An 8,592-nucleotide genomic window follows, 5' to 3' on the forward strand; every position below is an offset into this window, starting at 1 on the left:
ATGAAAGTCATGAGGAACTAATCCTCCTATGGGGGATTTACAAGTGGAGGTATGATCTATTAATTGTTTTGTAGGGTTACTCAATGGATCAACTATTTGGGAAAGGAAGAATATAAAACAAACCCTAGGACTGACAACCCTAGGAAGTCATCAAGGTAGAAATTAACCCAAAATTTGTATTGTCCATCCATGAACACCTTCACCCAAACCAATTTGGACAATGAGGTCAGAACATAAGTAGTTCTTGCTGACTCGTTATGTTAGTGGAAGATCGAAAGATCTTGCTAGGGTAGCAACTAGTTTAGTGACGAGGAACCAGAAACGATAGATGATTGGGATTACCGAAGTGAGCTAATCACCCATAATCAAGATTTGATTCACTCTACTCTTCTATCTCTTCAATTTATTTTATTTTATTTTATCATTATAAAAATCTTTAAAAACCATTTTATTATGTTCTCGTACTATAACTAATTTACAGAAATAATTAGATATTTTAGTGCTTAGGTTAGAATTGATCTAGCATTCATCTCCCTTGGGATATTACAACTTAACCCGTATACTTGTGGATATCGCCTCGTATTTTTATATTTTATTGCAGTATTTACACTCCGGATGTTGGTACGTTTGGAGGCGGTCAAAGACCATAGCTAAAAGATGCTATGACATCAGAGATAATCCAATGGGATGATAAATACAAGAGAATTTGACGGGACTTTAAATACATGAATACAAAAGAGAAAAGCCATAATCTGACCATGACAACTATTGGAGTCTTCTAGGTGATCTGCCGTAATACGGTGTAGTAGATTAAACTAATTTTCGCACTTTAGGAGCTCAAAAACAAGCATTACCATTAGGTTTTAATTATGTGTTAGTGAGTTTAACTAAATTCAATAAAATTAGCAAATTGAGTTTTTTATTGACCTCAGGGGCCAAATGAGGCTTAAGGGTGAGCTAATGAAATTTGTAAGTGTGCAGAAGGCCGTTAGAAGGCGTGCTAAACCGATATTGGTCACTATGTCACAACACGGAGGGTTAGATATTGCAACATAGGGAACCAAATAGAAAAATTCTGAGACCGATTTCAACATCGCGACACCGCTTAAGGGTGTTGTGACATATCCTCGAAGACATCCCAAATAAAAGTATACTGACTTCTATGTCGCGACATAGGTTCTGGTGTGTCACTATATTGACTTTGGAACGTAAATTAATACGAGCTAGGGGCGTTTTGGTCCACAAAATCAAACTTAAAGCTCTGAAACGTCAGCTAACCTGGGGTTAAGGACGATGTCCACCTAAAATTTATAAATAGGCTCATTTGTCACATGTTATGGGCACCAATTACGTAGTTTAAAATCTTTTTTTTAATTTCAGTTTAAGTTTTTCCTTTTTCTTAGGTTTTAGATTTACTTTCAGTTTTTTTCTTTATTTTATCTCGGGAGATCTGATTTGTGGATGCAATTAAACTTGGTGGATTCATTCTTCTTTGTAATATAGATCAGGCTTTTTCTTAAACCTTATACTTTCGATTCAATTATCATGTTTATGCTTTATACTGATTCTATATTGTTTACAAAAATCATGAGAAACTAATTCCTCTATGGGGGATTAGTGAGTGGAGGTATGATTTATTAACTATTTTGTAGTTTTACTCAATGAATTAGCTGTTTGGGAAAGGAAGAACCATAAGAAGTTATCAAGGTGGGAATTAACCCAAAATTGGTATGGCTTATCCGTGAACACCTTAACCCTAAATTGATTTGGACTGTGAGGTCGATTAATTGATTGACGAAGAACCTCAAGCGACAGTTGATGAACATTACCGAAGCAAGCTAATCACTCATAATCAGATTTGATTAATTCCACTATTCAATCTCTTGATTTTTTTATTTATTATATTTTATTATTATAAAAATCCTAAAAATCTATTTTTATTTATATTTTTGTAATATAACCTATTTCGAGTACTAATTAAATCTTTTGGTGTTTAGGTTAGAATTGATCTAGTACTAGCCTCTATTGGGTACGATCCTCGGATACTTGCGGATACTGCCTCATTTATATATATCTTTTGCTGTAGTATTCACACTCTAGATGTTAGTATGTCCGGAGGCGGTCACCAGGACATTAAACATGGGGTATTTGCAAAAATTATAGCTTGGCTATGGCATCATGGATAAAGAAGGACAGTCCACCGGGATAATAATCTTGGGAAGGAATTTAGAATAGGATCATAAACCAACCCACCAATGGGAAAAAGGGTTGAAAGGAAATGGAAGTATGAGCCAATGACAGACAAGCGATGGGCTGAAGGAATCCACCAACAAATAGGAACATAATTAGAATGAGAAAGGACCACTAGAATAGTGGTCGTACAAACTAATAGGGTATAAGGGTAATAAATCGGTGAGGATCAAACACAGGAAATGATGTATTAGAGGTGGCTGATATATAGACGAATCAGAAATGGTTTAACTAGGGATTTTGGACAAGGATCCATTATTAAGGAATGATGAGGGCACTTAGAGGGACCTTATAGACTAGTGGTGTATTACATGTACGCTAGTTATCCTCTGACGAAGGGAAGGGTGGTTAGAACTCATTAGTAAAAGTAAATATATGGGATGACAGATATGTCTGTCAAGATTATTCCTCTTTAAGGGGAAAACCATTGAGAAGGTACCAGCCAAATGACTAGTTCCGCAAGGAATCAACATGACAGGCTGCCAGGTACCGAAGGGAGAAGTAGGCCACCACAAACAGGTATGCCACCTTACAAGTCAGGTATCGTGAATAAGGCGAGAATACAGTAAGAGAGAGAACTTGTAAATATGGACGGACTTAGAGATAGTGAATGAGTGATTTAGGCTTTAGTGGCCAGTAGCGAGAAGATGTGCTACATTGAAGGGTAAGATAAAAATGTTTAAGGCGAATTAATAAGAAAGTAATTCGAATGCTATTTAAGTTAAACAGGGTTTAGTTTGCCAGGATAGCGTGAGATCTTGTTATTCAAATTGAAGGAAGGAAAAATAGAGTCTGTAAGGATGGTGGAGCGATTAGAGAATCTGCCAAGGCCAATCAAAGGTTGTTAGAACAGCTTGAAGGCAATTGCTTAAGGGCCTATTCACCAGTGGATAGGAGTGGGACTAGCATCAAGTCTATTGTGATGGTTCGAGAGAATTGATCTAGATGACCAGGGAGTTATCATAGTGTTATTACTATTATTTCAATTATCTGAATCCCTAGAAAGGTAGGGAGTTCTTTGTGCATTAAAAGAACTAACTAAATTCAAATGAACTTACTAGGGTTGTTCTGTGAATGCAGGAATTGCGGGATAAGAGATTGGAGGAGGAACCAAGCCAAATCTTGAGGAGTCACAGGGATGTTCAAAGAAATGTCATGCATATAGGTTAGGGATCACGTTTAGGAACTTTTCCAAGTAGGGCGATTATGTTGTATTTCATTAAAATTCTTTGAGTTTAAAGTTCAGACTGTAAAACTTGTATTAAAATTTAGACTTGTTGTACGTTATTTTAATAGGTAATACAAATTGTTTTAACTTAGTGAGAATTTAGTCTGAACAGTAAATCGATTTGATTGTGATGCCCATACTAAGATCCGACGATCAGGTCGGGTAAGATTTTTTTTATAGGAAGCTACAACAACCCGAATTAACACAAAAATTGCTTAGAGTTATTATCTCCAATAGGTTGGTACTATAAATGTACAATTTAATATGTAAACTATAATCCATGCCATTAAAGAATTAGGTCCCTACATATTTGCTAATTTAACTAATTTAGTAGTGTTTACAAGTCAACAAAACTTAATACAAACTTTTCCAAATTAATAAATGTGGCATTGTCTCTAAGGGAGCCCCTCTATATGCATCCGTAACTACTGTGTTCCACCTAGATCCCAACAAAAATTGGCTTGGTCCCTTTTCTTTATATGTATCTCACTACCGCGAACTCCACTTTCACCCTTAACATTCTCTGTGAACCGAGGGCTTTCCAATTATAAACCCCATGTCTTTACTCCATGGCAGAATCTTCATGTTTAGTGTTTTGATGGACTTCCCCTCATTTAGTATCTCAGTAGACTTCATGTGTTTAGTGTCCTAGCAGATTTCCCCATGTCTAGTGCCTTAGCAGACTTCCTCCTTTTGCAGGTCCCTCTCATCATTTTTCCTTGACACCTGTGTCCTAACTCGAGTTTATGGGTGTGGTAGCCTTGTTTGAGAGTGCCCAACAAGTCATAGATGTTGCAAATTTGAGAGCGCGAGTCAACAATAGTAGTCACAATAGATCGAGATTTGAAGAGGAGTCTTCTAATGCTGGGGAGAGTAGCAGCCACGAGTCGACCTACCACAGGCTTGGTAAACAACCCATTTTCCTGAAGGAAAAACCCGCTCTTTCCTTCCTCGTGCCCAAGGCATCATTCCAAACACCTGATTCCCCAATATGCCCTCTTATTCTTCCTCCAAACCTTCCTGATCCTCTTGTTGAATCTGCCAATGTTGTGGGCCCCTTTACTTCTACTTCAGCTCCTTTTGCTTTGCCTCTAGACGTCCTCATTCACCCTCAATTTTTAAGTGGAGTCCAAACCTTCTTATCTTGGCAACGTCATATCTACGTGGGCCAATATCTCATACTTTAACATCTAGCATCATCAGGATAGGGTACTGTACCCAGAACTGAAGGATATTGTTTATCCTTCCTCCCATTCTTCTAGCACTCCCAAGCCCTTTCTGTTTGAGCTGGTAGTCTCTCTTTCCATGCTATCTGGAGAAAGTAACATTGTGAATTGGGCTCTCCAAAAGGCCTATACTAACGCTAAATCCAAACAGGCTAACTCCAAAATGGTCCTTCTTTCTAGAAAGAAGTCTCTTACCCAACTTTGACAGTCATATGAAACTTATGTTCATAGGACTGCTGAAATCTCCAAGTCTACCTCCTCATGGGAATCTTAATGTCAATCCTTAGAAACCCATATAATGAAGTTGGAGGAGAGGGTTTGCCAGTTGGAGATCTTTGACCAATGACACCTTGTCGATATGGAGCGCATCCGAAAGGAGAATGAAGAGGTGTTGGCAAAGTTCAAGGTTGACACTCAGCAAGGCATTCATGATTTTATGCCTATGTTAAGGGTTAACCTGATCCTGCATACACAGGTCATCGTGGGTCCCCTTGACTTAAATCAAGTAAACTTCATCTATATTTGCCAATACACCCATGTTGATCTTGGCTTTGACATTTACAACCTTTTCGGAGCTAATTGGGAGGAATTCTAGAGGGGTGGAGCAAATTTGGAAAACTTTTCCATGTTCAATACTCAGAAGCAATCCACCCCGAATCTTCTGGAGATTCGGCTCTAGGGAAAAGTTAATTATTCATATTGTAAAAACTTCTCATCCTATTTTAAATGAAGATTTCCCTATCCTCATTTCTCATCTCTCTTACATTACCTCTTCGTATTTCCCACAATTAAAGTATGCTCAATACCGATTTGATAATTTACATATCTACATTCACTTCTAAAATACACATTAATCTCAAAATATAGGGGCTAAGCCAGGGTTACCGTGACATGCATATAGGGGCTATTCCACCAATTCCTATGTCTAGAGGAACGGCTAAATCGAAGCTCTGATACCACTACATTATAACACTCCTTACCCAGCTCGATCGACAGGCCTCGGGTACCAGATGCTACAACAACCCGAATTAAGACAACAAATTACTTAGAGATATTATCTCTATTGGGTTGATACTATCAATGTACAATTTAAGATGTCAACTATAATTTGTGTCATCAAAAAATTAGGTCCCTACAGATTTGATAATTTAACTAATTAAGCAATGTTTACAACTCCACAAAACTCAATATAGACTCTTCCAAATTAATCCCTAAAGCATTGCCTCTAAAGGAGCCCCTTTATATGCATACACATCTATTGTGTTCCACCTATCTCCCAGCGAAAGCTGGCTTGGCCCTTCTAAGTTTTTTGGATCTTTAAGTAACCTGCATTTAAGAAGAAAACCTATAAGTTCAGGTGAATTTAGTGAGATTCATATAAAAAAGGTAAAAACAAATGTGAATCAATTAGCTTAGATTTTAACTCCCTGATAATTGTATTTGTTATTTATAATGACCGAAGATTGGCGACTACCTAGGTGTTTTCCACAACTACAATCTTCATCAAAAGTTCCATATCTTCACAGCCTCGGAGCACCTAGGCTCACTATTACTATCGGGGGCTTTACCTTTTTTACAGTATCCCTAAAGAAGGTTTCTTAATGCATACAGCTCCGATCTTAGGAGCTCAACGGAATCCATGCCTTTCTCTTGACTAGATTTATACTCTGCTTTCCCTTATCTTTGGGTGGACTTTGTTGGCCATCTAACCTTGGCATTCACTTCCTCTTAAGAGAACCTAGTTTGGCCTATTAAACCCTACGACTAACACTTTTTTCCATGATATGTACGCAAATGCATACTTGCTTATGCATGTTTACTTTGCATGGAATCTGCAACTTTTCTAACACACTAATATATTCCCTTTTTTCCTGGGGAGCTTATTTCTTTATACCAAATCTGGGTTGAGTCATAACCTTGGCTTCCCTCATTATTCCGGTAGTCTATATTCCTTAGTCACACAAAATCAATTCTTTATATGATTTATCACTCTAGTCACCTACAAACTCCACTTTCACTCTTGAAATTCTTCGTGTTTAGTTCCCAACAGACTTTCAAATGATGCCATAGCATCTTTCAACCATGGTCTTAGTCCTATTTAGCCATTCTAGCATGTTTTCACATGATGCCATAACATCTTTAAGCTATAGTCTTACTCATTTTATCCTAATGCCATAGCATCTTTTAGCTATGGTATTATTCATTTTAGGTGTATAGCCTCCGGCTGGTCCCATGGCCTACCCATGATCTTTTGTTCACTCTCCCCATCACAGTCCATCTATTCATCCATTCGTCATCCAATACCTTGATGCTTAAACAACACAATGTCCCCTTCACAATGCTTGGAGCTTCACACATCACGGTTTGCACTCAGCAAGACCGTATGGTGGTATCTAACATAGTCACCCCTTTTTCCCTTTCTAACTTCGTCTAGCTCGATGTTAATCCCCTTTTGACATGACCACCATACACATGCATCTCATGCATTTTGTTAAATAAAATGTCATGGATTATGCCTACTGAACTAGAAAGGAGGATATTCATAGACTCATGCAAACCTTGAAACATAATTAGCATTTCAAGGTTGGAGTGTAGAAAGTCACTTTGTTTTCTTGCCTCCTTAGCTTAGCTTCTTCAAACGCTAGTGCCTCCTTCATCTTGGCCATTAAGCATTACAACCATGTATCAATTAATCTAAAGGTGTTCAACCCGTAAGACCCAGATCCCATAATTACTCAAAACTTTTGAGTTTTCTTAATCTACTTATGTTCTTCAATCTATGAGTTAAGAGGTTTAACGAAACTTACCAATTCCCAATATTTGTATTTCTAGACACAAATCCGCATGATGGCTGAAACATACAAGACTTCCTTCAACAATATTCTCTTCTTCTTCAATGCGACTGAAGAAGACGATGCTGAGAGAAAAAGATTTGGGAAGTAGCATTAAGAGGAATTTTGTTCCCACATACACATCTATATATATACTCCCTCAACACAGTATCCACAGACCGTTGCCGCCACTCAATCCTAATTATTATGTCCCCACTTTGAAACCTACTGGTTATATCCTAACCGAACCAAGGTTGGGATACACCTATTTGAGTTTCAGCTACTAAAATTTTTTATTTATCCGGTGGGGTCCCATGATACACTAATCCTTTTAGTTTAGTCTGAATTTCCTTAGTTTTGGGCTAAATAGTGATATTCGAGTGTTATAGGAGTCCCTTGGTTGAGCAACATATTCCTATTCTTTCAAGAATCTATACAAGATAACACTCTTAACATCCATTTGGAACAACTTGATGTTAAGATGTGCAACCATAGTAAGTAACAACCAAATTGCCTCAAGTATTGCCATTGAAGTAAATGTTTCTTCAAAATCAATGCCCTCTAATTGAGTGTAGAATTGTGCATCCAGTCTTGCCTTGTTTCTTGTGATGTTTCCCTGCTTAGCTATCTTATTTTTAAAGATCCATTTTGTGCTAATTATGTTGCAACTAGATGGTTTAGGTACCAACTCCTATACTTCATTCCTCTAGAAGGAGAGTAGTTCCTCTTGCATAGCCTGAATACAATCAACATCATTAAGTTCTTCTTCAACTTTATTTGGCTCGAATTATAACAACCTGAATTTCAGGGGTGTCAAAAAATGCGATTTCATAAACCGGCGTAATGGTAAAATGGGAATATTTACGGAGTTAGTATAAAAAATATTGAAGATTGGTTAAGTAATTTAATCAAAAATATAGTTAATTAGAACTCAGGGACTAGATAGTAAAAGTCCAATTGCTATTGAGTTTTAATTTAAAAAAGGCTTAGGAGCAAGATAGCAATTATCCAAAGGATCAAAATGGTTATTAAAACATTATTCTTTTAAAGTTAGATG

This window comes from Gossypium raimondii, chromosome 1 (assembly GCF_025698545.1).
Source record: "Gossypium raimondii isolate GPD5lz chromosome 1, ASM2569854v1, whole genome shotgun sequence".
In the NCBI taxonomy this organism is placed as follows: Eukaryota; Viridiplantae; Streptophyta; class Magnoliopsida; order Malvales; family Malvaceae; genus Gossypium; species Gossypium raimondii.